At 46.3% G+C, this 27,920-nt stretch overlaps 18 non-coding genes across 18 annotated transcripts; all 18 read left to right on the top strand.

Annotated features, from left to right (window-relative positions):
* The first annotated feature begins 921 nt into the window (after positions 1 to 921).
* Positions 922 to 995, top strand: TRNAN-GUU (transfer RNA asparagine (anticodon GUU)). The gene has a single exon. It is a non-coding gene; the product is annotated as a tRNA-Asn (tRNA).
* Positions 996 to 3,153: 2,158 nt separating this feature from the next.
* TRNAN-GUU (transfer RNA asparagine (anticodon GUU)) lies at positions 3,154 to 3,227 on the top strand. Its single transcript has one exon. It is a non-coding gene; the product is annotated as a tRNA-Asn (tRNA).
* Positions 3,228 to 3,540: 313 nt separating this feature from the next.
* TRNAW-CCA (transfer RNA tryptophan (anticodon CCA)) lies at positions 3,541 to 3,612 on the top strand. The gene has a single exon. It is a non-coding gene; the product is annotated as a tRNA-Trp (tRNA).
* Positions 3,613 to 5,402: 1,790 nt separating this feature from the next.
* On the top strand, positions 5,403 to 5,476 carry TRNAN-GUU (transfer RNA asparagine (anticodon GUU)). Its single transcript has one exon. It is a non-coding gene; the product is annotated as a tRNA-Asn (tRNA).
* Positions 5,477 to 5,789: 313 nt separating this feature from the next.
* On the top strand, positions 5,790 to 5,861 carry TRNAW-CCA (transfer RNA tryptophan (anticodon CCA)). Its single transcript has one exon. It is a non-coding gene; the product is annotated as a tRNA-Trp (tRNA).
* Positions 5,862 to 7,651: 1,790 nt separating this feature from the next.
* TRNAN-GUU (transfer RNA asparagine (anticodon GUU)) lies at positions 7,652 to 7,725 on the top strand. The gene has a single exon. It is a non-coding gene; the product is annotated as a tRNA-Asn (tRNA).
* Positions 7,726 to 8,038: 313 nt separating this feature from the next.
* TRNAW-CCA (transfer RNA tryptophan (anticodon CCA)) lies at positions 8,039 to 8,110 on the top strand. Its single transcript has one exon. It is a non-coding gene; the product is annotated as a tRNA-Trp (tRNA).
* A 4,039-nt stretch (positions 8,111 to 12,149) lies between these two features.
* TRNAN-GUU (transfer RNA asparagine (anticodon GUU)) lies at positions 12,150 to 12,223 on the top strand. Its single transcript has one exon. It is a non-coding gene; the product is annotated as a tRNA-Asn (tRNA).
* A 2,173-nt stretch (positions 12,224 to 14,396) lies between these two features.
* TRNAN-GUU (transfer RNA asparagine (anticodon GUU)) lies at positions 14,397 to 14,470 on the top strand. The gene has a single exon. It is a non-coding gene; the product is annotated as a tRNA-Asn (tRNA).
* A 313-nt stretch (positions 14,471 to 14,783) lies between these two features.
* On the top strand, positions 14,784 to 14,855 carry TRNAW-CCA (transfer RNA tryptophan (anticodon CCA)). The gene has a single exon. It is a non-coding gene; the product is annotated as a tRNA-Trp (tRNA).
* Positions 14,856 to 16,645: 1,790 nt separating this feature from the next.
* Positions 16,646 to 16,719, top strand: TRNAN-GUU (transfer RNA asparagine (anticodon GUU)). Its single transcript has one exon. It is a non-coding gene; the product is annotated as a tRNA-Asn (tRNA).
* Positions 16,720 to 17,032: 313 nt separating this feature from the next.
* TRNAW-CCA (transfer RNA tryptophan (anticodon CCA)) lies at positions 17,033 to 17,104 on the top strand. Its single transcript has one exon. It is a non-coding gene; the product is annotated as a tRNA-Trp (tRNA).
* Positions 17,105 to 18,893: 1,789 nt separating this feature from the next.
* On the top strand, positions 18,894 to 18,967 carry TRNAN-GUU (transfer RNA asparagine (anticodon GUU)). Its single transcript has one exon. It is a non-coding gene; the product is annotated as a tRNA-Asn (tRNA).
* Positions 18,968 to 19,280: 313 nt separating this feature from the next.
* Positions 19,281 to 19,352, top strand: TRNAW-CCA (transfer RNA tryptophan (anticodon CCA)). The gene has a single exon. It is a non-coding gene; the product is annotated as a tRNA-Trp (tRNA).
* Positions 19,353 to 23,373: 4,021 nt separating this feature from the next.
* Positions 23,374 to 23,447, top strand: TRNAN-GUU (transfer RNA asparagine (anticodon GUU)). The gene has a single exon. It is a non-coding gene; the product is annotated as a tRNA-Asn (tRNA).
* A 313-nt stretch (positions 23,448 to 23,760) lies between these two features.
* On the top strand, positions 23,761 to 23,832 carry TRNAW-CCA (transfer RNA tryptophan (anticodon CCA)). The gene has a single exon. It is a non-coding gene; the product is annotated as a tRNA-Trp (tRNA).
* Positions 23,833 to 25,621: 1,789 nt separating this feature from the next.
* TRNAN-GUU (transfer RNA asparagine (anticodon GUU)) lies at positions 25,622 to 25,695 on the top strand. Its single transcript has one exon. It is a non-coding gene; the product is annotated as a tRNA-Asn (tRNA).
* A 313-nt stretch (positions 25,696 to 26,008) lies between these two features.
* On the top strand, positions 26,009 to 26,080 carry TRNAW-CCA (transfer RNA tryptophan (anticodon CCA)). The gene has a single exon. It is a non-coding gene; the product is annotated as a tRNA-Trp (tRNA).
* Positions 26,081 to 27,920: the final 1,840 nt, after the last annotated feature.

The raw sequence follows: 27,920 nt of genomic DNA, 5'->3' as shown, positions 1-27,920 counted from the left end.
ACCTGTCCTAGGGCCTCTAGCAAGTTGTTTTCTGAAACAAAGCTTACCTGAACATCCTGTAAAATTGGTAACTTTTCAGTAGCAGTACAGTGCAGTATATAGCATTCCTGTTGCGCACAGCATCTAGATCCAAAAATTGCTTACTCTACCCCAGAAATTAGAATTCACCCAGTCAAACAGAGGGATCTATAAAGAGCATGGCAAGTAGTTAACATAAGCTACTTCCCCCAAGTTCTCTTGGTGCACTCTGCTGCCCTCTTTTAACAGAAGAATGCAACTGCAGGTCTTGCTTCTCAGCAAGGTACCTACACATAGAATCCTTGGTGCACTCTTGCTAAATCTGCTGGAATGTGTCTTCTATTGTGCCCAAGGTGGTTGTGTATTTGGGGACTCAGGGAAGCAAGGGAGCAGTCTAATGCACTGCAGTGCTAAGAGAGGCATGCCTTTTTCAGAAAAAAGTTCAGGTTTTCTGCCAATCAGAAAAAAATAGCAATGCAATCAGGCCAAAGGCAGAACACACATGCCAGTGAGTCTCTGTGGCGCAATTGGTTAGCGCGTTCGGCTGTTAACCGAAAAGACGCTGCTGTTTTGGGCACAAAGACACAGAGTGTTCCACTCAGTAAACCTGAGTCATTTCTCCCGTGTTCTCTGGGTTCAGCCTACTGTCCCCTTTTAACACAAGTGCGCAACTGTGGCTTTCTCCTCATAGCAAGTTATGCCTACACAGAGGGCATTTGGTGCACTGTTGATGGGCTCTGTCCTCTACTAAATCCCCTGTGTTTGTGGATTACGGGAGGTAGGGAAGTGCTTGATACCCTGATTTGCTGTTGGAAATAGAGCTATTTTAGAAATATTTTCAGGTTGCCTGGGAAGCATAAGCAAACAGCACACCAATCAGGCCCCAGTGTAAGCACTGCATGAGTCTCTGTGGCACAATCGGTTAGCGCGTTCGGCTGTTAACCGAAAGGTTGGTGGTTCAAGCCCACCCAGGGACGATGCATTTTGGCTCAAAAATTCAGCATGACCAACTATGAACTTCTGTTTACCTCTCGCAGGTCTCGTCTGCTGACGTCCAAAAAATCCAATAAACTGCAAGCAATTCTTCTCGCTTGCTTTAGTTTTTCAAAACTTGCCATTCAATTCATAAACATCAAGACTTCATGGGAAGGGTTTGGCTTCAGCGTGTACTGATGCACAGAAGGAAGCTATCCTAGCCAGTCTACTTAAAGAAGCAATGAGGCTCTGCAGGTGCATGTACGTCTCCTACCTTTATTCTGTCATCAGACACACCAGGTGAACTGCCGCAAGGACCTCGTGGCGCAATGGTAGCGCGTCTGACTCCAGATCAGAAGCGTCGGGGGCATATTTGCTTTTCCCACTCTGAAATATAAAATTGCTCTTCAGTATCTCGTTATTTCAACCTAACTGCATCTTTGTGCTCTGGGCCTAGTTGTTCTGGCATTTCGAATGTAAGCTTTGCAGCAGGGAAGTATCATATTGACAGACACCCATGAAGGACATGGTCAACCTTTAAAGCAGGCCAATCTCTATGTTTTACTGGATGCAGCAGAAGTATTTCCTCTTTACCATCTCTTCAAGTGGGCCTGACTGATGTGCTGTTTTGTGCACGCTACGTGGGCTTTGTAAAGCATACCTTTGCCATTTGCATGGCCTCCTAGCGCTGTCAATATTTTCGTGTAATCGCTGAATGCTGCACTGTCCTGGGAACTCTAGGTGTGACTAAAGGATATATGCTGGGGCCCCGAAAGGGGGTCGGCAGTCTAGTGGCAATGCCCATCACTTTGCAGTTTGGGTTTGTGAGTTCAGGTACCGGTCTGGTGTCGGAAACCTGTAAGCGCCCTCCCAATCAACTGTCGGTCCTGGATTGTGAGGATTTCCCCTTATACTGGTCTCAGTAGACACATTTCCATTTTACTTTTTCACTCTCGCATTGCCTATTTCTCTCTCTCTCATAGATACATTATAGACAAGAGAGACATTGTCAGCGAGAGGGTTGCACAGCACCTTCCCCCAATTCCCTAAGTGCATTGCATGGGGCTCTGGGAGGCGTGCACATTTGTCTGAAACACAAAGATCCACTGGCAATAAAAAGCGTAGGTCCCTAGTTTGCATTTCTTAAAATTTGAAGTGACACTCAGAGTTGTCTCGGGCGTGACTGTACCTTTCATAGGAGATGTGCTAATCCCCAAACCCTCTTCCTTTGTCCCAGTAATCTGTCTTAGTGCCTCTAGCAAGTAGTTTTCTGAAACAAAGCTTACCTGAACATCCTGTAAAATTGGTAACTATTCAGTAGCAGTACAGTGCAGTATATAGCATTCCTGTTGCGCACAGCATCTAGATCCAAAAATTGCTTACTCTACCCCAGAAATTAGAATTCACCCAGTCAAACAGAGGGATCTATAAAGAGCATGGCAAGTAGTTAACATAAGCTACTTCCCCCAAGTTCTCTTGGTGCACTCTGCTGCCCTCTTTTAACAGAAGAATGCAACTGCAGGTCTTGCTTCTCAGCAAGGTACCTACATATAGAATCCTTGGTGCACTCTTGCTAAATCTGCTGGAATGTGTCTTCTATTGTGCCCAAGGTGGTTGTGTATTTGGGGACTCAGGGAAGCAAGGGAGCAGTCTACTGCACTGCAGTGCTAAGAGAGGCATGCCTTTTTCAGAAAAAAGTTCAGGTTTTCTGCCAATCAGAAAAAAATAGCAATGCAATCAGGCCAAAGGCAGAACACACATGCCAGTGAGTCTCTGTGGCGCAATTGGTTAGCGCGTTCGGCTGTTAACCGAAAAGACGCTGCTGTTTTTGTCACAAAGACACAGAGTGTTCCACTCAGTAAACCTGAGTCATTTCTCCCGTGTTCTCTGGGTTCAGCCTACTGTCCCCTTTTAACACAAGTGCGCAACTGTGGCTTTCTCCTCATAGCAAGTTATGCCTACACAGAGGACATTTGGTGCACTGTTGATAGGCTCTGTCCTCTACTAAATCCCCTGTGTTTGTGGATTAGGGGAGGTAGGGAAGTGCTTGATACCCTGATTTGCTGTGGGAAATAGAGCTATTTTAGAAATATTTTCAGGTTGCCTGGGAAGCATAAGCAAACAGCACACCAATCAGGCCCCTGTGTAAGAACTGCATGAGTCTCTGTGGCGCAATCGGTTAGCGCGTTCGGCTGTTAACCGAAAGGTTGGTGGTTCAAGCCCACCCAGGGACGGTGCATTTTGGCTCAAAAATTCAGCATGACCAACTATGAACTTCTGTTTACCTCTCGCAGGTCTCGTCTGCTGACGTCCAAAAAATCCAATAAACTGTAAGCAATTCTTCTCGCTTGCTTTAGTTTTTCAAAACTTGCCATTCAATTCATAAACATCAAGACTTCATGGGAAGGGTTTGGCTGCAGCGTGTACTGATGCACAGAAGGAAGCTATCCTAGCCAGTCTACTTAAAGAAGCAATGAGGCTCTGCAGGTCCATGCACGTCTCCTACCTTTATTCTGTCATCAGACATACCAGGTGGATTTCTGCAAGGACCTCGTGGCGCAATGGTAGCGCGTCTGACTCCAGATCAGAAGGTTTCGTGTTCAAATCACGTCGGGGGCATATTTGCTTTTCCCACTCTGAAATATAAAATTGCTCTTCAGTAATTCGTTATTTCAACCTGACTGCATCTTTGTGCTCTGGGCCTAGTTGTTCTGGCGTTTCGAATGTAAGCTTTGCAGCAGGGAAGTATCATATTTGCAGACACCCATGAAGGACATGGTCAACCTTTAAAGCAGGCCAATCTCTATGTTTTACTGGATGCAGCAGAAGTATTTCCTCTTTACCATCTCTTCAAGTGGGCCTGACTGATGTGCTGTTTTGTGCACGCTACGTGGGCTTTGTAAAGCATACCTCTGCCATTTGCATGGCCTCCTAGCGCTGTCAATATTTTCGTGTAATCGCTGAATGCTGCACTGTCCTGGGAACTCTAGGTGTGACCAAACGATATATGCTGGGGCCCCGAAAGGGGGTCGGCAGTCTAGTGGCAATGCCCATCACTTTGCAGTTTGGGTTTGTGAGTTCAGGTACCGGTCTGGTGTCAGAAAACTGTAAGCGCCCTCCCAATCAACTGTCAGTCCTGGATTGTGAGGATTTCCCCTTATACTGGTCTCAGTAGACACATTTCCATTTTACTTTTTCACTCTCGCATTGCCTATTTCTCTCTCTCTCATAGATACATTATTGACAAGAGAGACATTGTCAGCGAGAGGGCTTCACAGCACCTTCCCCCATTTCCCTAAGTGCATTGCATGGGGCTCTGGGAGGCGTGCACATTTGTCTGAAACACAAAAATCCACTGGCAATAAAAGGCGTAGGACCCCAGTTCGCATTTCTTAGAATTTGAGGAGGCACTCAGAGTTGTCTCGGGCGTGACTGTACCTTTCATAGGAGATGTGCTAATCCCCAAACCCTCTTCCTTTGTCCCAGTAATCTGTCCTAGGGCCTCTAGCAAGTTGTTTTCTGAAACAAAGCTTACCTGAACATCCTGTAAAATTGGTAACTTTTCAGTAGCAGTACAGTGCAGTATATAGCATTCCTGTTGCGCACAGCATCTAGATCCAAAAATTGCTTACTCTACCCCAGAAATTAGAATTCACCCAGTCAAACAGAGGGATCTATAAAGATCATGGCAAGTAGTTAACATAAGCTACTTCCCCCAAGTTCTCTTGGTGCACTCTGCTGCCCTCTTTTAACAGAAGAATGCAACTGCAGGTCTTGCTTCTCAGCAAGGTACCTACATATAGAAACCTTGGTGCACTCTTGCTAAATCTGCTGGAATGTGTCTTCTATTGTGCCCAAGGTGGTTGTGTATTTGGGGACTCAGGGAAGCAAGGGAGCAGTCTAATGCACTGCAGTGCTAAGAGAGGCATGCCTTTTTCAGAAAAAAGTTCAGGTTTTCTGCCAATCAGAAAAAAATAGCAATGCAATCAGGCCAAAGGCAGAACACACATGCCAGTGAGTCTCTGTGGCACAATTGGTTAGCGCGTTCGGCTGTTAACCGAAAAGACGCTGCTGTTTTTGGCACAAAGACACAGAGTGTTCCACTCAGTAAACCTGAGTCATTTCTCCCGTGTTCTCTGGGTTCAGCCTACTGTCCCCTTTTAACACAAGTGCGCAACTGTGGCTTTCTCCTCATAGCAAGTTATGCCTACACAGAGGACATTTGGTGCACTGTTGATGGGCTCTGTCCTCTACTAAATCCCCTGTGTTTGTGGATTAGGGGAGGTAGGGAAGTGCTTGATACCCTGATTTGCTGTGGGAAATAGAGCTATTTTAGAAATATTTTCAGGTTGCCTGGGAAGCATAAGCAAACAGCACACCAATCAGGCCCCTGTGTAGGAATTGCATGAGTCTCTGTGGCGCAATCGGTTAGCGCGTTCGGCTGTTAACCGAAAGGTTGGTGGTTCAAGCCAACCCAGGGACGATGCATTTTGGCTCAAAAATTCAGCGTGACCAACTATGAACTTCTGTTTACCTCTCGCAGGTCTCGTCTGCTGACGTCCAAAAAATCCAATAAACTGCAAGCAATTCTTCTCGCTTGCTTTAGTTTTTCAAAACTTGCCATTCAATTCATAAACATCAAGACTTCATGGGAAGGGTTTGGCTGCAGCGTGTACTGATGCACAGAAGGAAGCTATCCTAGCCAGTCTACCTAAAGAAGCAATGAGGCTCTGCAGGTGCATGTACGTCTCCTACCTTTATTCTGTCATCAGACACACCAGGTGGATTGCCACAAGGACCTCGTGGCGCAATGGTAGCGCGTCTGACTCCAGATCAAAAGGTTGTGTGTTCAAATCACGTCGGGGTCATACTTCCTTTTCCCACTCTGAAATACAAAATTGCTCTTCAGTATCTCGTTATTTCAACCTGACTGCATCTTTGTGCTCTGGGCCTAGTTGTTCTGGCGTTTCGAATGTAAGCTTTGCAGCAGGGAAGTATCATATTGACAGACACCCATGAAGGACATGGTCAACCTTTAAAGCAGGCCAATCTCTATGTTTTACTGGATGCAGCAGAAGTATTTCCTCTTTACCATCTCTTCAAGTGGGCCTGACTGATGTGCTGTTTTGTGCACACTACGTGGGCTTTGTAAAGCATACCTCTGCCATTTGCATGGCCTCCTAGCGCTGTCAATATTTTCGTGTAATCGCTGAATGCTGCACTGTCCTGGGAACTCTAGGTGTGACTAAAGGATATATGTTGGGGCCCCGAAAGGGGGTCGGCAGTCTAGTGGCAATGGGCATCACTTTGCAGTTTGGGTTTGTGAGTTCAGGTACCGGTCTGGTGTCGGAAACCTGTAAGCGCCCTCCCAATCAACTGTCGGTCCTGGATTGTGAGGATTTCCCCTTATACTGGTCTCAGTAGACACATTTCCATTTTACTTTTTCACTCTCGCATTGCCTATTTCTATCTCTCTCATAGTTACATTATAGACAAGAGAGACATTGTCAGCGAGAGGGCTTCACAGCAGCTTCCCCCCTTTCCCTAAGTGCATTGCAAGGGGCTCTGGGAGGCGTGCACATTTGTCTGAAACACAAAGATCCACTGGCAATAAAAAGCGTAGGTCCCTAGTTTGCATTTCTTAGAATTTGAGGTGACACTCAGAGTTGTCTCGGGCGTGACTGTACCTTTCATAGGAGATGTGCTAATCCCCAAACCCTCTTCCTTTGTCCCAGTAATCTGTCTTAGTGCATCTAGCAAGTTGTTTTCTGAAACAAAGCTTACCTGAACATCCTGTAAAATTGGTAACTTTTCAGTAGCAGTACAGTGCAGTATATAGCATTCCTGTTGCGCACAGCATCTAGATCCAAAAATTGCTTACTCTACCCCAGAAATTAGAATTCACCCAGTCAAACAGAGGGATCTATAAAGAGCATGGCAAGTAGTTAACATAAGCTACTTCCCCCAAGTTATCTTGGTGCACTCTGCTGCCCTCTTTTAACAGAAGAATGCAACTGCAGGTCTTGCTTCTCAGCAAGGTACCTACATATAGAATCCTTGGTGCACTCTTGCTAAATCTGCTGGAATGTGTCTTCTATTGTGCCCAAGGTGGTTTTGTATTTGGGGACTCAGGGAAGCAAGGGAGCAGTCTAATGCACTGCAGTGCTAAGAGAGGCATGCCTTTTTCAGAAAAAAGTTCAGGTTTTCTGCCAATCAGAAAAAAATAGCAATGCAATCAGGCCAAAGGCAGAACACACATGCCAGTGAGTCTCTGTGGCACAATTGGTTAGCGCGTTCTGCTGTTAACCGAAAAGACGCTGCTGTTTTTGGCACAAAGACACAGAGTGTTCCACTCAGTAAACCTGAGTCATTTCTCCCGTGTTCTCTGGGTTCAGCCTACTGTCCCCTTTTAACACAAGTGCGCAACTGTGGTTTTCTCCTCATAGCAAGTTATGCCTACACAGAGGACATTTTGTGCACTGTTGATGGGCTCTGTCCTCTACTAAATCCCCTGTGTTTGTGGATTACGGGAGGTAGGGAAGTGCTTGATACCCTGATTTGCTGTGGGAAATAGAGCTATTTTAGAAATATTTTCAGGTTGCCTGGGAAGCATAAGCAAACAGCACACCAATCAGGCCCCTGTGTAAGAACTGCATGAGTCTCTGTGGCGCAATCGGTTAGCGCGTTCGGCTGTTAACCGAAAGGTTGGTGGTTCAAGCCCACCCAGGGACGGTGCATTTTGGCTCAAAAATTCAGCGTGACCAACTATGGACTTCTGTTTACCTCTCGCAGGTCTCGTCTGCTGACGTCCAAAAAATCCAATAAACTGCAAGCAATTCTTCTCGCTTGCTTTAGTTTTTCAAAACTTGCCATTCAATTCATAAACATCAAGACTTCATGGGAAGGGTTTGGCTGCAGCGTGTACTGATGCACAGAAGGAAGCTATCCTAGCCAGTCTACCTAAAGAAGCAATGAGGCTCTGCAGGTGCATGTACGTCTCCTACCTTTATTCTGTCATCAGACACACCAGGTGGATTGCCACAAGGACCTCGTGGCGCAATGGTAGCGCGTCTGACTCCAGATCAAAAGGTTGTGTGTTCAAATCACGTCGGGGTCATACTTCCTTTTCCCACTCTGAAATACAAAATTGCTCTTCAGTATCTCGTTATTTCAACCTGACTGCATCTTTATGCTCTGGGCCTAGTTGTTCTGGCGTTTCGAATGTAAGCTTTGCAGCAGGGAAGTATCATATTGACAGACACCCATGAAGGACATGGTCAACCTTTAAAGCAGGCCAATCTCTATGTTTTACTGGATGCAGCAGAAGTATTTCCTCTTTACCATCTCTTCAAGTGGGCCTGACTGATGTGCTGTTTTGTGCACGCTACGTGGGCTTTGTAAAGCATACCTCTGCCATTTGCATGGCCTCCTAGCGCTGTCAATATTTTCGTGTAATCGCTGAATGCTGCACTGTCCTGGGAAATCTAGGTGTGACTAAAGGATATATGCTGGGGCCCCGAAAGGGGGTCGGCAGTCTAGTGGCAATGCCCATCACTTTGCAGTTTGGGTTTGTGAGTTCAGGTACCGGTCTGGTGTCGGAAACCTGTAAGCGCCCTCCCAATCAACTGTCGTTCCTGGATTGTGAGGATTTCCCCTTATACTGGTCTCAGTAGACACATTTCCATTTTACTTTTTCACTCTCGCATTGCCTATTTCTCTCTCTCTCATAGATACATTATAGACAAGAGAGACATTGTCAGCGAGAGGGTTGCACAGCACCTTCCCCCATTTCCCTAAGTGCATTGCATGGGGCTCTGGGAGGCGTGCACATTTGTCTGAAACACAAAGATCCACTGGCAATAAAAGGCGTAGGACCCCAGTTCGCATTTCTTAGAATTTGAGGAGGCACTCAGAGTTGTCTCGGGCGTGACTGTACCTTTCATAGGAGATGTGCTAATCCCCAAACCCTCTTCCTTTGTCCCAGTAATCTGTCCTAGGGCCTCTAGCAAGTTGTTTTCTGAAACAAAGCTTACCTGAACATCCTGTAAAATTGGTAACTTTTCAGTAGCAGTACAGTGCAGTATATAGCATTCCTGTTGCGCACAGCATCTAGATCCAAAAATTGCTTACTCTACCCCAGAAATTAGAATTCACCCAGTCAAACAGAGGGATCTATAAAGATCATGGCAAGTAGTTAACATAAGCTACTTCCCCCAAGTTCTCTTGGTGCACTCTGCTGCCCTCTTTTAACAGAAGAATGCAACTGCAGGTCTTGCTTCTCAGCAAGGTACCTACATATAGAAACCTTGGTGCACTCTTGCTAAATCTGCTGGAATGTGTCTTCTATTGTGCCCAAGGTGGTTGTGTATTTGGGGACTCAGGGAAGCAAGGGAGCAGTCTAATGCACTGCAGTGCTAAGAGAGGCATGCCTTTTTCAGAAAAAAGTTCAGGTTTTCTGCCAATCAGAAAAAAATAGCAATGCAATCAGGCCAAAGGCAGAACACACATGCCAGTGAGTCTCTGTGGCACAATTGGTTAGCGCGTTCGGCTGTTAACCGAAAAGACGCTGCTGTTTTTGGCACAAAGACACAGAGTGTTCCACTCAGTAAACCTGAGTCATTTCTCCCGTGTTCTCTGGGTTCAGCCTACTGTCCCCTTTTAACACAAGTGCGCAACTGTGGCTTTCTCCTCATAGCAAGTTATGCCTACACAGAGGACGTTTGGTGCACTGTTGATGGGCTCTGTCCTCTACTAAATCCCCTGTGTTTGTGGATTAGGGGAGGTAGGGAAGTGCTTGATACCCTGATTTGCTGTGGGAAATAGAGCTATTTTAGAAATATTTTCAGGTTGCCTGGGAAGCATAAGCAAACAGCACACCAATCAGGCCCCAGTGTAAGCACTGCATGAGTCTCTGTGGTGCAATCGGTTAGCGCTTTCGGCTGTTAACCGAAAGGTTGGTGGTTCAAGCCAACCCAGGGACGATGCATTTTGGCTCAAAAATTCAGCATGACCAACTATGAACTTCTGTTTACCTCTCGCAGGTCTCGTCTGCTGACGTCCAAAAAATCCAATAAACTGTAAGCAATTCTTCTCGCTTGCTTTAGTTTTTCAAAACTTGCCATTCAATTCATAAACATCAAGACTTCATGGGAAGGGTTTGGCTGCAGCGTGTACTGATGCACAGAAGGAAGCTATCCTAGCCAGTCTACCTAAAGAAGCAATGAGGCTCTGCAGGTGCATGTACGTCTCCTACCTTTATTCTTTCATCAGACACACCAGGTGGATTGCCACAAGGACCTCGTGGCGCAATGGTAGCGCATCTGACTCTAGATCAGAAGGTTGCGTGTTCAAATCACGTCGGGGTCATACTTCCTTTTCCCACTCTGAAATACAAAATTGCTCTTCAGTATCTCGTTATTTCAACCTGACTGCATCTTTGTGCTCTGGGCCTAGTTGTTCTGGCGTTTCGAATGTAAGCTTTGCAGCAGGGAAGTATCATATTGACAGACACCCATGAAGGACATGGTCAACCTTTAAAGCAGGCCAATCTCTATGTTTTACTGGATGCAGCAGAAGTATTTCCTCTTTACCATCTCTTCAAGTGGGCCTGACTGATGTGCTGTTTTGTGCACGCTACGTGGGCTTTGTAAAGCATACCTCTGCCATTTGCATGGCCTCCTAGCGCTGTCAATATTTTCGTGTAATCGCTGAATGCTGCACTGTCCTGGGAACTCTAGGTGTGACTAAAGGATATATGTTGGGGCCCCGAAAGGGGGTCGGCAGTCTAGTGGCAATGGGCATCACTTTGCAGTTTGGGTTTGTGAGTTCAGGTACCGGTCTGGTGTCGGAAACCTGTAAGCGCCCTCCCAATCAACTGTCGGTCCTGGATTGTGAGGATTTCCCCTTATACTGGTCTCAGTAGACACATTTCCATTTTACTTTTTCACTCTCGCATTGCCTATTAATCTCTCTCTCATAGTTACATTATAGACAAGAGAGACATTGTCAGCGAGAGGGCTTCACAGCACCTTCCCCCCTTTCCCTAAGTGCATTGCAAGGGGCTCTGGGAGGCGTGCACATTTGTCTGAAACACAAAGATCCACTGGCAATAAAAAGCGTAGGTCCCTAGTTTGCATTTCTTAGAATTTGAGGTGACACTCAGAGTTGTCTCGGGCGTGACTGTACCTTTCATAGGAGATGTGCTAATCCCCAAACCCTCTTCCTTTGTCCCAGTAATCTGTCTTAGTGCCTCTAGCAAGTTGTTTTCTGAAACAAAGCTTACCTGAACATCCTGTAAAATTGGTAACTTTTCAGTAGCAGTACAGTGCAGTATATAGCATTCCTGTTGCGCACAGCATCTAGATCCAAAAATTGCTTACTCTACCCCAGAAATTAGAATTCACCCAGTCAAACAGAGGGATCTATAAAGAGCATGGCAAGTAGTTAACATAAGCTACTTCCCCCAAGTTCTTTTGGTGCACTCTGCTGCCCTCTTTTAACAGAAGAATGCAACTGCAGGTCTTGCTTCTCAGCAAGGTACCTACATATAGAATCCTTGGTGCACTCTTGCTAAATCTGCTGGAATGTGTCTTCTATTGTGCCCAAGGTGGTTTTGTATTTGGGGACTCAGGGAAGCAAGGGAGCAGTCTAATGCACTGCAGTGCTAAGAGAGGCATGCCTTTTTCAGAAAAAAGTTCAGGTTTTCTGCCAATCAGAAAAAAATAGCAATGCAATCAGGCCAAAGGCAGAACACACATGCCAGTGAGTCTCTGTGGCACAATTGGTTAGCGCGTTCGGCTGTTAACCGAAAAGACGCTGCTGTTTTTGGCACAAAGACACAGAGTGTTCCACTCAGTAAACCTGAGTCATTTCTCCCGTGTTCTCTGGGTTCAGCCTACTGTCCCCTTTTAACACAAGTGCGCAACTGTGGTTTTCTCCTCATAGCAAGTTATGCCTACACAGAGGACATTTGGTGCACTGTTGATGGGCTCTGTCCTCTACTAAATCCCCTGTGTTTGTGGATTAGGGGAGGTAGGGAAGTGCTTGATACCCTGATTTGCTGTGGGAAATAGAGCTATTTTAGAAATATTTTCAGGTTGCCTGGGAAGCATAAGCAAACAGCACACCAATCAGGCCCCTGTGTAAGAACTGCATGAGTCTCTGTGGCGCAATCGGTTAGCGCGTTCGGCTGTTAACCAAAAGGTTGGTGGTTCAAGCCCACCCAGGGACGGTGCATTTTGGCTCAAAAATTCAGCGTGACCAACTATGGACTTCTGTTTACCTCTCGCAGGTCTCGTCTGCTGACGTCCAAAAAATCCAATAAACTGCAAGCAATTCTTCTCGCTAGCTTTAGTTTTTCAAAACTTGCCATTCAATTCATAAACATCAAGACTTCATGGGAAGGGTTTGGCTGCAGCGTGTACTGATGCACAGAAGGAAGCTATCCTAGCCAGTCTACTTAAAGAAGCAATGAGGCTCTGCAGGTTCATGCACGTCTCCTACCTTTATTCTGTCATCAGACACACCAGGTGGATTGCCACAAGGACCTCGTGGCGCAATGGTAGCGTCTGACTCCAGATCAGAAGGTTGTGTGTTCAAATCACGTCGGGGTCATACTTCCTTTTCCCACTCTGAAATACAAAATTGCTCTTCAGTATCTCGTTATTTCAACCTGACTGCATCTTTGTGCTCTGGGCCTAGTTGTTCTGGCGTTTCGAATGTAAGCTTTGCAGCAGGGAAGTATCATATTGACAGACACCCATGAAGGACATGGTCAACCTTTAAAGCAGGCCAATCTCTATGTTTTACTGGATGCAGCAGAAGTATTTCCTCTTTACCATCTCTTCAAGTGGGCCTGACTGATGTGCTGTTTTGTGCACGCTACGTGGGCTTTGTAAAGCATACCTCTGCCATTTGCATGGCCTCCTAGCGCTGTCAATATTTTCGTGTAATCGCTGAATGCTGCACTGTCCTGGGAAATCTAGGTGTGACTAAAGGATATATGCTGGGGCCCCGAAAGGGGGTCGGCAGTCTAGTGGCAATGCCCATCACTTTGCAGTTTGGGTTTGTGAGTTCAGGTACCGGTCTGGTGTCGGAAAACTGTAAGCGCCCTCCCAATCAACTGTCGGTCCTGGATTGTGAGGATTTCCCCTTATACTGGTCTCAGTAGACACATTTCCATTTTACTTTTTCACTCTCGCATTGCCTATTTCTCTCTCTCTCATAGATACATTATAGACAAGAGAGACATTGTCAGCGAGAGGGTTGCACAGCACCTTCCCCCATTTCCCTAAGTGCATTGCATGGGGCTCTGGGAGGCGTGCACATTTGTCTGAAACACAAAGATCCACTGGCAATAAAAAGCGTAGGTCCCTAGTTTGCATTTCTTAAAATTTGAAGTGACACTCAGAGTTGTCTCGGGCGTGACTGTACCTTTCATAGGAGATGTGCTAATCCCCAAACCCTCTTCCTTTGTCCCAGTAATCTGTCTTAGTGCCTCTAGCAAGTTGTTTTCTGAAACAAAGCTTACCTGAACATCCTGTAAAATTGGTAACTATTCAGTAGCAGTACAGTGCAGTATATAGCATTCCTGTTGCGCACAGCATCTAGATCCAAACATTGCTTACTCTACCCCAGAAATTAGAATTCACCCAGTCAAACAGAGGGATCTATAAAGAGCATGGCAAGTAGTTAACATAAGCTACTTCCCCCAAGTTCTCTTGGTGCACTCTGCTGCCCTCTTTTAACAGAAGAATGCAACTGCAGGTCTTGCTTCTCAGCAAGGTACCTACATATAGAATCCTTGGTGCACTCTTGCTAAATCTGCTGGAATGTGTCTTCTATTGTGCCCAAGGTGGTTGTGTATTTGGGGACTCAGGGAAGCAAGGGAGCAGTCTACTGCACTGCAGTGCTAAGAGAGGCATGCCTTTTTCAGAAAAAAGTTCAGGTTTTCTGCCAATCAGAAAAAAATAGCAATGCAATCAGGCCAAAGGCAGAACACACATGCCAGTGAGTCTCTGTGGCACAATTGGTTAGCGCGTTCGGCTGTTAACCGAAAAGACGCTGCTGTTTTTGGCACAAAGACACAGAGTGTTCCACTCAGTAAACCTGAGTCATTTCTCCCGTGTTCTCTGGGTTCAGCCTACTGTCCCCTTTTAACACAAGTGCGCAACTGTGGCTTTCTCCTCATAGCAAGTTATGCCTACACAGAGGACATTTGGTGCACTGTTGATGGGCTCTGTCCTCTACTAAATCCCCTGTGTTTGTGGATTAGGGGAGGTAGGGAAGTGCTTGATACCCTGATTTGCTGTGGGAAATAGAGCTATTTTAGAAATATTTTCAGGTTGCCTGGGAAGCATAAGCAAACAGCACACCAATCAGGCCCCTGTGTAAGAACTGCATGAGTCTCTGTGGTGCAATTGGTTAGCGCGTTCGGCTGTTAACCGAAAGGTTGGTGGTTCAAGCCCACCCAGGGACGGTGCATTTTGGCTCAAAAATTCAGCGTGACCAACTATGGACTTCTGTTTACCTCTCGCAGGTCTCGTCTGCTGACGTCCAAAAAATCCAATAAACTGCAAGCAATTCTTCTCGCTTGCTTTAGTTTTTCAAAATTTGCCATTCAATTCATAAACATCAAGACTTCATGGGAAGGGTTTGGCTGCAGCGTGTACTGATGCACAGAAGGAAGCTATCCTAGCCAGTCTACTTAAAGAAGCAATGAGGCTCTGCAGGTCCATGCACGTCTCCTACCTTTATTCTGTCATCAGACACACCAGGTGGACTGCCACAAGGACCTCGTGGCGCAATGGTAGCGCGTCTGACTCCAGATCAGAAGGTTGTGTGTTCAAATCACGTCGGGGTCATACTTCCTTTTCCCACTCTGAAATACAAAATTGCTCTTCAGTATCTCGTTATTTCAACCTGACTGCATCTTTGTGCTCTGGGCCTAGTTGTTCTGGCGTTTCGAATGTAAACTTTGCACCAGGGAAGTATCATATTGACAGACACCCATGAAGGACATGGTCAAGCTTTAAAGCAGGCCAATCTCTATGTTTTACTGGATGCAGCAGAAGTATTTCCTCTTTACCATCTCTTCAAGTGGGCCTGACTGATGTGCTGTTTTGTGCACGCTACGTGGGCTTTGTAAAGCATACCTCTGCCATTTGCATGGCCTCCTAGCGCTGTCAATATTTTCGTGTAATCGCTGAATGCTGCACTGTCCTGGGAACTCTAGGTGTGACTAAAGGATATATGCTGGGGCCCCGAAAGGGGGTCGGCAGTCTAGTGGCAATGCCCATCACTTTGCAGTTTCGGTTTGTGAGTTCAGGTACCGGTCTGGTGTCGGAAACCTGTAAGCGCCCTCCCAATCAACTGTCGGTCCTGGATTGTGAGGATTTCCCCTTATACTGGTCTCAGTAGACACATTTCCATTTTACTTTTTCACTCTCGCATTGCCTATTTCTCTCTCTCTCATAGATACATTATAGACAAGAGAGACATTGTCAGCGAGAGGGTTGCACAGCACCTTCCCTCATTTCCCTAAGTGCATTGCAAGGGGCTCTGGGAGGCGTGCACATTTGTCTGAAACACAAAGATCCACTGGCAATAAAAAGCGTAGGTCCCTAGTTTGCATTTCTTAGAATTTGAGGCGGCACTCAGAGTTGTCTCGGGCGTGACTGTACCTTTCATAGGAGATGTGCTAATCCCCAAACCCTCTTCCTTTGTCCCAGTAATCTGTCTTAGTGCCTCTAGCAAGTTGTTTTCTGAAACAAAGCTTACCTGAACATCCTGTAAAATTGGTAACTTTTCAGTAGCAGTACAGTGCAGTATATAGCATTCCTGTTGCGCACAGCATCTAGATCCAAAAATTGCTTACTCTACCCCAGAAATTAGAATTCACCTAGTCAAACAGAGGGATCTATAAAGAGCATGGCAAGTAGTTAACATAAGCTACTTCCCCCAAGTTCTCTTGGTGCACTCTGCTGCCCTCTTTTAACAGAAGAATGCAACTGCAGGTCTTGCTTCTCAGCAAGGTACCTACATATAGAATCCTTGGTGCACTCTTGCTAAATCTGCTGGAATGTGTCTTCTATTGTGCCCAAGGTGGTTGTGTATTTGGGGACTCAGGGAAGCAAGGGAGCAGTCTAATGCACTGCAGTGCTAAGAGAGGCATGCCTTTTTCAGAAAAAAGTTCAGGTTTTCTGCCAATCAGAAAAAAATAGCAATGCAATCAGGCCAAAGGCAGAACACACATGCCAGTGAGTCTCTGTGGCGCAATTGGTTAGCGCGTTCGGCTGTTAACCGAAAAGACGCTGCTGTTTTTGGCACAAAGACACAGAGTGTTCCACTCAGTAAACCTGAGTCATTTCTCCCGTGTTCTCTGGGTTCAGCCTACTGTCCCCTTTTAACACAAGTGCGCAACTGTGGCTTTCTCCTCATAGCAAGTTATGCCTACACAGAGGACATTTGGTGCACTGTTGATGGGCTCTGTCCTCTACTAAATCCCCTGTGTTTGTGGATTAGGGGAGGTAGGGAAGTGCTTGATACCCTGATTTGCTGTGGGAAATAGAGCTATTTTAGAAATATTTTCAGGTTGCCTGGGAAGCATAAGCAAACAGCACACCAATCAGGCCCCTGTGTAAGAACTGCATGAGTCTCTGTGGCGCAATCGGTTAGCGCGTTCGGCTGTTAACCGAAAGGTTGGTGGTTCAAGCCCACCCAGGGACGGTGCATTTTGGCTCAAAAATTCAGCATGACCAACTATGAACTTCTGTTTACCTCTCGCAGGTCTCGTCTGCTGACGTCCAAAAAATCCAATAAACTGTAAGCAATTCTTCTCGCTTGCTTTAGTTTTTCAAAACTTGCCATTCAATTCATAAACATCAAGACTTCATGGGAAGGGTTTGGCTACAGCGTGTACTGATGCACAGAAGGAAGCTATCCTAGCCAGTCTACTTAAAGAAGCAATGAGGCTCTGCAGGTCCATGCACGTCTCCTACCTTTATTCTGTCATCAGACACACCAGGTGGACTGCCACAAGGACCTCGTGGCGCAATGGTAGCGCGTCTGACTCCAGATCAGAAGGTTTCGTGTTCAAATCACGTCGGGGGCATATTTGCTTTTCCCACTCTGAAATATAAAATTGCTCTTCAGTAATTCGTTATTTCAACCTGACTGCATCTTTGTGCTCTGGGCCTAGTTGTTCTGGCGTTTCGAATGTAAGCTTTGCAGCAGGGAAGTATCACATTGACAGACACCCATGGAGGACATGGTCAACCTTTAAAGCAGGCCAATCTCTATGTTTTACTGGATGCAGCAGAAGTAGTTCCTCTTTACCATCTCTTCAAGTGGGCCTGACTGATGTGCTGTTTTGTGCACGCTACGTGGGCTTTGTAAAGCATACCTCTGCCATTTGCATGGCCTCCTAGCGCTGTCAATATTTTCGTGTAATCGCTGAATGCTGCACTGTCCTGGGAACTCTAGGTGTGACTAAAGGATATATGCTGGGGCCCCGAAAGGGGGTCGGCAGTCTAGTGGCAATGCCCATCACTTTGCAGTTTGGGTTTGTGAGTTCAGGTACCGGTCTGGTGTCGGAAACCTGTAAGCGCCCTCCCAATCAACTGTCGGTCCTGGATTGTGAGGATTTCCCCTTATACTGGTCTCAGTAGACACATTTCCATTTTACTTTTTCACTCTCGCATTGCCTATTTCTCTCTCTCTCATAGTTACATTATAGACAAGAGAGACATTGTCAGCGAGAGGGCTTCACAGCACCTTCCCCCCTTTCCCTAAGTGCATTGCAAGGGGCTCTGGGAGGCGTGCACATTTGTCTGAACACAAAGATCCACTGGCAATAAAAAGCGTAGGTCCCTAGTTTGCATTTCTTAGAATTTGAGGTGACACTCAGAGTTGTCTCGGGCGTGACTGTACCTTTCATAGGAGATGTGCTAATCCCCAAACCCTCTTCCTTTGTCCCAGTAATCTGTCTTAGTGCCTCTAGCAAGTTGTTTTCTGAAACAAAGCTTACCTGAACATCCTGTAAAATTGGTAACTTTTCAGTAGCAGTACAGTGCAGTATATAGCATTCCTGTTGCGCACAGCATCTAGATCCAAAAATTGCTTACTCTACCCCAGAAATTAGAATTCACCCAGTCAAACAGAGGGATCTATAAAGAGCATGGCAAGTAGTTAACATAAGCTACTTCCCCCAAGTTCTCTTGGTGAACTCTGCTGCCCTCTTTTAACAGAAGAATGCAACTGCAGGTCTTGCTTCTCAGCAAGGTACCTACATATAGAATCCTTGGTGCACTCTTGCTAAATCTGCTGGAATGTGTCTTCTATTGTGCCCAAGGTGGTTGTGTATTTGGGGACTCAGGGAAGCAAGGGAGCAGTCTAATGCACTGCAGTGCTAAGAGAGGCATGCCTTTTTCAGAAAAAAGTTCAGGTTTTCTGCCAATCAGAAAAAAATAGCAATGCAATCAGGCCAAAGGCAGAACACACATGCCAGTGAGTCTCTGTGGCGCAATTGGTTAGCGCGTTCGGCTGTTAACCGAAAAGACGCTGCTGTTTTGGGCACAAAGACACAGAGTGTTCCACTCAGTAAACCTGAGTCATTTCTCCCGTGTTCTCTGGGTTTAGCCTACTGTCCCCTTTTAACACAAGTGCGCAACTGTGGCTTTCTCCTCATAGCAAGTTATGCCTACACAGAGGGCATTTGGTGCACTGTTGATGGGCTCTGTCCTCTACTAAATCCCCTGTGTTTGTGGATTACGGGAGGTAGGGAAGTGCTTGATACCCTGATTTGCTGTGGGAAATAGAGCTATTTTAGAAATATTTTCAGGTTGCCTGGGGAGCATAAGCAAACAGCACACCAATCAGGCCCCAGTGTAAGCACTGCATGAGTCTCTGTGGCGCAATCGGTTAGCGCGTTCGGCTGTTAACCGAAAGGTTGGTGGTTCAAGCCCACCCAGGGACGATGCATTTTGGCTCAAAAATTCAGCATGACCAACTATGAACTTCTGTTTACCTCTCGCAGGTCTCGTCTGCTGACGTCCAAAAAATCCAATAAACTGTAAGCAATTCTTCTCGCTTGCTTTAGTTTTTCAAAACTTGCCATTCAATTCATAAACATCAAGACTTCATGGGAAGGGTTTGGCTGCAGCGTGTACTGATGCACAGAAGGAAGCTTTCCTAGCCAGTCTACTTAAAGAAGCAATGAGGCTCTGCAGGTGCATGTACGTCTCCTACCTTTATTCTGTCATCAGACACACCAGGTGGACTGCCACAAGGACCTCGTGGCGCAGTGGTAGCGCGTCTGACTCCAGATCAGAAGGTTGCGTGTTCAAATCACGTCGGGGTCATACTTCCTTTTCCCACTCTGAAATACAAAATTGCTCTTCAGTATCTCGTTATTTCAACCTGACTGCATCTTTGTGCTCTGGGCCTAGTTGTTCTGGCGTTTCGAATGTAAGCTTTGCAGCAGGGAAGTATCATATTGACAGACACCCATGAAGGACATGGTCAACCTTTAAAGCAGGCCAATCTCTATGTTTTACTGGATGCAGCAGAAGTATTTCCTCTTTACCATCTCTTCAAGTGGGCCTGACTGATGTGCTGTTTTGTGCACGCTACGTGGGCTTTGTAAAGCATACCTCTGCCATTTGCATGGCCTCCTAGCGCTGTCAATATTTTCGTGTAATCGCTGAATGCTGCACTGTCCTGGGAACTCTAGGTGTGACTAAAGGATATATGCTGGGGCCCCGAAAGGGGGTCGGCAGTCTAGTGGCAATGCCCATCACTTTGCAGTTTGGGTTTGTGAGTTCAGGTACCGGTCTGGTGTCGGAAACCTGTAAGCGCCCTCCCAATCAACTGTCGGTCCTGGATTGTGAGGATTTCCCCTTATACTGGTCTCAGTAGACACATTTCCATTTTACTTTTTCACTCTCGCATTGCCTATTTCTCTCTCTCTCATAGTTACATTATAGACAAGAGAGACATTGTCAGCGAGAGGGTTGCACAGCACCTTCCCCCATTTCCCTAAGTGCATTGCAAGGGGCTCTGGGAGGCGTGCACATTTGTCTGAAACACAAAGATCCACTGGCAATAAAAAGCATAGGTCCCTAGTTTGCATTTCTTAGAATTTGAGGTGACACTCAGAGTTGTCTCGGGCGTGACTGTACCTTTCATAGGAGATGTGCTAATCCCCAAACCCTCTTCCTTTGTCCCAGTAATCTGTCTTAGTGCCTCTAGCAAGTTGTTTTCTGAAACAAAGCTTACCTGAACATCCTGTAAAATTGGTAACTATTCAGTAGCAGTACAGTGCAGTATATAGCATTCCTGTTGCGCACAGCATCTAGATCCAAAAATTGCTTACTCTACCCCAGAAATTAGAATTCACCCAGTCAAACAGAGGGATCTATAAAGAGCATGGCAAGTAGTTAACATAAGCTACTTCCCCCAAGTTCTCTTGGTGCACTCTGCTGCCCTCTTTTAACAGAAGAATGCAACTGCAGGTCTTGCTTCTCAGCAAGGTACCTACATATAGAATCCTTGGTGCACTCTTGCTAAATCTGCTGGAATGTGTCTTCTATTGTGCCCAAGGTGGTTGTGTATTTGGGGACTCAGGGAAGCAAGGGAGCAGTCTAATGCACTGCAGTGCTAAGAGAGGCATGCCTTTTTCAGAAAAAAGTTCAGGTTTTCTGCCAATCAGAAAAAAATAGCAATGCAATCAGGCCAAAGGCAGAACACACATGCCAGTGAGTCTCTGTGGCGCAATTGGTTAGCGCGTTCGGCTGTTAACCGAAAAGACGCTGCTGTTTTTGGCACAAAGACACAGAGTGTTCCACTCAGTAAACCTGAGTCATTTCTCCCGTGTTCTCTGGGTTCAGCCTACTGTCCCCTTTTAACACAAGTGCGCAACTGTGGCTTTCTCCTCATAGCAAGTTATGCCTACACAGAGGACATTTGGTGCACTGTTGATGGGATCTGTCCTCTACTAAATCCCCTGTGTTTGTGGATGAGGGGAGGTAGGGAAGTGCTTGATACCCTGATTTGCTGTGGGAAATAGAGCTATTTTAGAAATATTTTCAGGTTGCCTGGGAAGCATAAGCAAACAGCACACCAATCAGGCCCCTGTGTAAGAACTGCATGAGTCTCTGTGGCGCAATCGGTTAGCGCGTTCGGCTGTTAACCGAAGCCCACCCAGGGACGGTGCATTTTGGCTCAAAAATTCAGCGTGACCAACTATGGACTTCTGTTTACCTCTCGCAGGTCTCGTCTGCTGACGTCCAAAAAATCCAATAAACTGCAAGCAATTCTTCTCGCTTGCTTTAGTTTTTCAAAACTTGCCATTCAATTCATAAACATCAAGACTTCATGGGAAGGGTTTGGCTGCAGCGTGTACTGATGCACAGAAGGAAGCTATCCTAGCCAGTCTACTTAAAGAAGCAATGAGGCTCTGCAGGTTCATGCACGTCTCCTACCTTTATTCTGTCATCAGACACACCAGGTGGATTGCCACTAGGACCTCGTGGCCCAATGGTAGCGTCTGACTCCAGATCAGAAGGTTGTGTGTTCAAATCACGTCGGGGTCATACTTCCTTTTCCCACTCTGAAATACAAAATTGCTCTTCAGTATCTCGTTATTTCAACCTGACTGCATCTTTATGCTCTGGGCCTAGTTGTTCTGGCGTTTCGAATGTAAGCTTTGCAGCAGGGAAGTATCATATTGACAGACACCCATGAAGGACATGGTCAACCTTTAAAGCAGGCCAATCTCTATGTTTTACTGGATGCAGCAGAAGTATTTCCTCTTTACCATCTCTTCAAGTGGGCCTGACTGATGTGCTGTTTTGTGCACGCTACGTGGGCTTTGTAAAGCATACCTCTGCCATTTGCATGGCCTCCTAGCGCTGTCAATATTTTCGTGTAATCGCTGAATGCTGCACTGTCCTGGGAACTCTAGGTGTGACTAAAGGATATATGCTGAGGCCCTAAAGGGGGTCGGCAGTCTAGTGGCAATGCCCATCACTTTGCAGTTTGGGTTTGTGAGTTCAGGTACCGGTCTGGTGTCGGAAACCTGTAAGCGCCCTCCCAATCAACTGTCGGTCCTGGATTGTGAGGATTTCCCCTTATACTGGTCTCAGTAGACACATTTCCATTTTACTTTTTCACTCTCGCATTGCCTATTTCTCTCTCTCTCATAGTTACATTATAGACAAGAGAGACATTGTCAGCGAGAGGGCTTCACAGCACCTTCCCCCCTTTCCCTAAGTGCATTGCAAGGGGCTCTGGGAGGCGTGCACATTTGTCTGAAACACAAAGATCCACTGGCAATAAAAAGCGTAGGTCCCTAGTTTGCATTTCTTAGAATTTGAGGCGGCACTCAGAGTTGTCTCGGGCGTGACTGTACCTTTCATAGGAGATGTGCTAATCCCCAAACCCTCTTCCTTTGTCCCAGTAATCTGTCTTAGTGCCTCTAGCAAGTTGTTTTCTGAAACAAAGCTTACCTGAACATCCTGTAAAATTGGTAACTTTTCAGTAGCAGTACAGTGCAGTATATAGCATTCCTGTTGCGCACAGCATCTAGATCCAAAAATTGCTTACTCTACCCCAGAAATTAGAATTCACCTAGTCAAACAGAGGGATCTATAAAGAGCATGGCAAGTAGTTAACATAAGCTACTTCCCCCAAGTTCTCTTGGTGCACTCTGCTGCCCTCTTTTAACAGAAGAATGCAACTGCAGGTCTTGCTTCTCAGCAAGGTACCTACATATAGAATCCTTGGTGCACTCTTGCTAAATCTGCTGGAATGTGTCTTCTATTGTGCCCAAGGTGGTTGTGTATTTGGGGACTCAGGGAAGCAAGGGAGCAGTCTAATGCACTGCAGTGCTAAGAGAGGCATGCCTTTTTCAGAAAAAAGTTCAGGTTTTCTGCCAATCAGAAAAAAATAGCAATGCAATCAGGCCAAAGGCAGAACACACATGCCAGTGAGTCTCTGTGGCGCAATTGGTTAGCGCGTTCGGCTGTTAACCGAAAAGACGCTGCTGTTTTTGGCACAAAGACACAGAGTGTTCCACTCAGTAAACCTGAGTCATTTCTCCCGTGTTCTCTGGGTTCAGCCTACTGTCCCCTTTTAACACAAGTGCGCAACTGTGGCTTTCTCCTCATAGCAAGTTATGCCTACACAGAGGACATTTGGTGCACTGTTGATGGGCTCTGTCCTCTACTAAATCCCCTGTGTTTGTGGATTAGGGGAGGTAGGGAAGTGCTTGATACCCTGATTTGCTGTGGGAAATAGAGCTATTTTAGAAATATTTTCAGGTTGCCTGGGAAGCATAAGCAAACAGCACACCAATCAGGCCCCTGTGTAAGAACTGCATGAGTCTCTGTGGCGCAATCGGTTAGCGCGTTCGGCTGTTAACCGAAAGGTTGGTGGTTCAAGCCCACCCAGGGACGGTGCATTTTGGCTCAAAAATTCAGCATGACCAACTATGAACTTCTGTTTACCTCTCGCAGGTCTCGTCTGCTGACGTCCAAAAAATCCAATAAACTGTAAGCAATTCTTCTCGCTTGCTTTAGTTTTTCAAAACTTGCCATTCAATTCATAAACATCAAGACTTCATGGGAAGGGTTTGGCTACAGCGTGTACTGATGCACAGAAGGAAGCTATCCTAGCCAGTCTACTTAAAGAAGCAATGAGGCTCTGCAGGTCCATGCACGTCTCCTACCTTTATTCTGTCATCAGACACACCAGGTGGACTGCCACAAGGACCTCGTGGCGCAATGGTAGCGCGTCTGACTCCAGATCAGAAGGTTTCGTGTTCAAATCACGTCGGGGGCATATTTGCTTTTCCCACTCTGAAATATAAAATTGCTCTTCAGTAATTCGTTATTTCAACCTGACTGCATCTTTGTGCTCTGGGCCTAGTTGTTCTGGCGTTTCGAATGTAAGCTTTGCAGCAGGGAAGTATCACATTGACAGACACCCATGGAGGACATGGTCAACCTTTAAAGCAGGCCAATCTCTATGTTTTACTGGATGCAGCAGAAGTAGTTCCTCTTTACCATCTCTTCAAGTGGGCCTGACTGATGTGCTGTTTTGTGCACGCTACGTGGGCTTTGTAAAGCATACCTCTGCCATTTGCATGGCCTCCTAGCGCTGTCAATATTTTCGTGTAATCGCTGAATGCTGCACTGTCCTGGGAACTCTAGGTGTGACTAAAGGATATATGCTGGGGCCCCGAAAGGGGGTCGGCAGTCTAGTGGCAATGCCCATCACTTTGCAGTTTGGGTTTGTGAGTTCAGGTACCGGTCTGGTGTCGGAAACCTGTAAGCGCCCTCCCAATCAACTGTCGGTCCTGGATTGTGAGGATTTCCCCTTATACTGGTCTCAGTAGACACATTTCCATTTTACTTTTTCACTCTCGCATTGCCTATTTCTCTCTCTCTCATAGTTACATTATAGACAAGAGAGACATTGTCAGCGAGAGGGCTTCACAGCACCTTCCCCCCTTTCCCTAAGTGCATTGCAAGGGGCTCTGGGAGGCGTGCACATTTGTCTGAACACAAAGATCCACTGGCAATAAAAAGCGTAGGTCCCTAGTTTGCATTTCTTAGAATTTGAGGTGACACTCAGAGTTGTCTCGGGCGTGACTGTACCTTTCATAGGAGATGTGCTAATCCCCAAACCCTCTTCCTTTGTCCCAGTAATCTGTCTTAGTGCCTCTAGCAAGTTGTTTTCTGAAACAAAGCTTACCTGAACATCCTGTAAAATTGGTAACTTTTCAGTAGCAGTACAGTGCAGTATATAGCATTCCTGTTGCGCACAGCATCTAGATCCAAAAATTGCTTACTCTACCCCAGAAATTAGAATTCACCCAGTCAAACAGAGGGATCTATAAAGAGCATGGCAAGTAGTTAACATAAGCTACTTCCCCCAAGTTCTCTTGGTGAACTCTGCTGCCCTCTTTTAACAGAAGAATGCAACTGCAGGTCTTGCTTCTCAGCAAGGTACCTACATATAGAATCCTTGGTGCACTCTTGCTAAATCTGCTGGAATGTGTCTTCTATTGTGCCCAAGGTGGTTGTGTATTTGGGGACTCAGGGAAGCAAGGGAGCAGTCTAATGCACTGCAGTGCTAAGAGAGGCATGCCTTTTTCAGAAAAAAGTTCAGGTTTTCTGCCAATCAGAAAAAAATAGCAATGCAATCAGGCCAAAGGCAGAACACACATGCCAGTGAGTCTCTGTGGCGCAATTGGTTAGCGCGTTCGGCTGTTAACCGAAAAGACGCTGCTGTTTTGGGCACAAAGACACAGAGTGTTCCACTCAGTAAACCTGAGTCATTTCTCCCGTGTTCTCTGGGTTTAGCCTACTGTCCCCTTTTAACACAAGTGCGCAACTGTGGCTTTCTCCTCATAGCAAGTTATGCCTACACAGAGGGCATTTGGTGCACTGTTGATGGGCTCTGTCCTCTACTAAATCCCCTGTGTTTGTGGATTACGGGAGGTAGGGAAGTGCTTGATACCCTGATTTGCTGTGGGAAATAGAGCTATTTTAGAAATATTTTCAGGTTGCCTGGGGAGCATAAGCAAACAGCACACCAATCAGGCCCCAGTGTAAGCACTGCATGAGTCTCTGTGGCGCAATCGGTTAGCGCGTTCGGCTGTTAACCGAAAGGTTGGTGGTTCAAGCCCACCCAGGGACGATGCATTTTGGCTCAAAAATTCAGCATGACCAACTATGAACTTCTGTTTACCTCTCGCAGGTCTCGTCTGCTGACGTCCAAAAAATCCAATAAACTGTAAGCAATTCTTCTCGCTTGCTTTAGTTTTTCAAAACTTGCCATTCAATTCATAAACATCAAGACTTCATGGGAAGGGTTTGGCTGCAGCGTGTACTGATGCACAGAAGGAAGCTTTCCTAGCCAGTCTACTTAAAGAAGCAATGAGGCTCTGCAGGTGCATGTACGTCTCCTACCTTTATTCTGTCATCAGACACACCAGGTGGACTGCCACAAGGACCTCGTGGCGCAGTGGTAGCGCGTCTGACTCCAGATCAGAAGGTTGCGTGTTCAAATCACGTCGGGGTCATACTTCCTTTTCCCACTCTGAAATACAAAATTGCTCTTCAGTATCTCGTTATTTCAACCTGACTGCATCTTTGTGCTCTGGGCCTAGTTGTTCTGGCGTTTCGAATGTAAGCTTTGCAGCAGGGAAGTATCATATTGACAGACACCCATGAAGGACATGGTCAACCTTTAAAGCAGGCCAATCTCTATGTTTTACTGGATGCAGCAGAAGTATTTCCTCTTTACCATCTCTTCAAGTGGGCCTGACTGATGTGCTGTTTTGTGCACGCTACGTGGGCTTTGTAAAGCATACCTCTGCCATTTGCATGGCCTCCTAGCGCTGTCAATATTTTCGTGTAATCGCTGAATGCTGCACTGTCCTGGGAACTCTAGGTGTGACTAAAGGATATATGCTGGGGCCCCGAAAGGGGGTCGGCAGTCTAGTGGCAATGCCCATCACTTTGCAGTTTGGGTTTGTGAGTTCAGGTACCGGTCTGGTGTCGGAAACCTGTAAGCGCCCTCCCAATCAACTGTCGGTCCTGGATTGTGAGGATTTCCCCTTATACTGGTCTCAGTAGACACATTTCCATTTTACTTTTTCACTCTCGCATTGCCTATTTCTCTCTCTCTCATAGTTACATTATAGACAAGAGAGACATTGTCAGCGAGAGGGTTGCACAGCACCTTCCCCCATTTCCCTAAGTGCATTGCAAGGGGCTCTGGGAGGCGTGCACATTTGTCTGAAACACAAAGATCCACTGGCAATAAAAAGCATAGGTCCCTAGTTTGCATTTCTTAGAATTTGAGGTGACACTCAGAGTTGTCTCGGGCGTGACTGTACCTTTCATAGGAGATGTGCTAATCCCCAAACCCTCTTCCTTTGTCCCAGTAATCTGTCTTAGTGCCTCTAGCAAGTTGTTTTCTGAAACAAAGCTTACCTGAACATCCTGTAAAATTGGTAACTATTCAGTAGCAGTACAGTGCAGTATATAGCATTCCTGTTGCGCACAGCATCTAGATCCAAAAATTGCTTACTCTACCCCAGAAATTAGAATTCACCCAGTCAAACAGAGGGATCTATAAAGAGCATGGCAAGTAGTTAACATAAGCTACTTCCCCCAAGTTCTCTTGGTGCACTCTGCTGCCCTCTTTTAACAGAAGAATGCAACTGCAGGTCTTGCTTCTCAGCAAGGTACCTACATATAGAATCCTTGGTGCACTCTTGCTAAATCTGCTGGAATGTGTCTTCTATTGTGCCCAAGGTGGTTGTGTATTTGGGGACTCAGGGAAGCAAGGGAGCAGTCTAATGCACTGCAGTGCTAAGAGAGGCATGCCTTTTTCAGAAAAAAGTTCAGGTTTTCTGCCAATCAGAAAAAAATAGCAATGCAATCAGGCCAAAGGCAGAACACACATGCCAGTGAGTCTCTGTGGCGCAATTGGTTAGCGCGTTCGGCTGTTAACCGAAAAGACGCTGCTGTTTTTGGCACAAAGACACAGAGTGTTCCACTCAGTAAACCTGAGTCATTTCTCCCGTGTTCTCTGGGTTCAGCCTACTGTCCCCTTTTAACACAAGTGCGCAACTGTGGCTTTCTCCTCATAGCAAGTTATGCCTACACAGAGGACATTTGGTGCACTGTTGATGGGATCTGTCCTCTACTAAATCCCCTGTGTTTGTGGATGAGGGGAGGTAGGGAAGTGCTTGATACCCTGATTTGCTGTGGGAAATAGAGCTATTTTAGAAATATTTTCAGGTTGCCTGGGAAGCATAAGCAAACAGCACACCAATCAGGCCCCTGTGTAAGAACTGCATGAGTCTCTGTGGCGCAATCGGTTAGCGCGTTCGGCTGTTAACCGAAGCCCAC

Source organism: Ambystoma mexicanum, chromosome 11, assembly GCF_040938575.1.
Source record: "Ambystoma mexicanum isolate Mex_15411 chromosome 11, UKY_AmexF1_1, whole genome shotgun sequence".
Taxonomy (NCBI): Eukaryota; Metazoa; Chordata; class Amphibia; order Caudata; family Ambystomatidae; genus Ambystoma; species Ambystoma mexicanum.
This window is presented reverse-complemented; position numbering and strand designations above follow the sequence as displayed.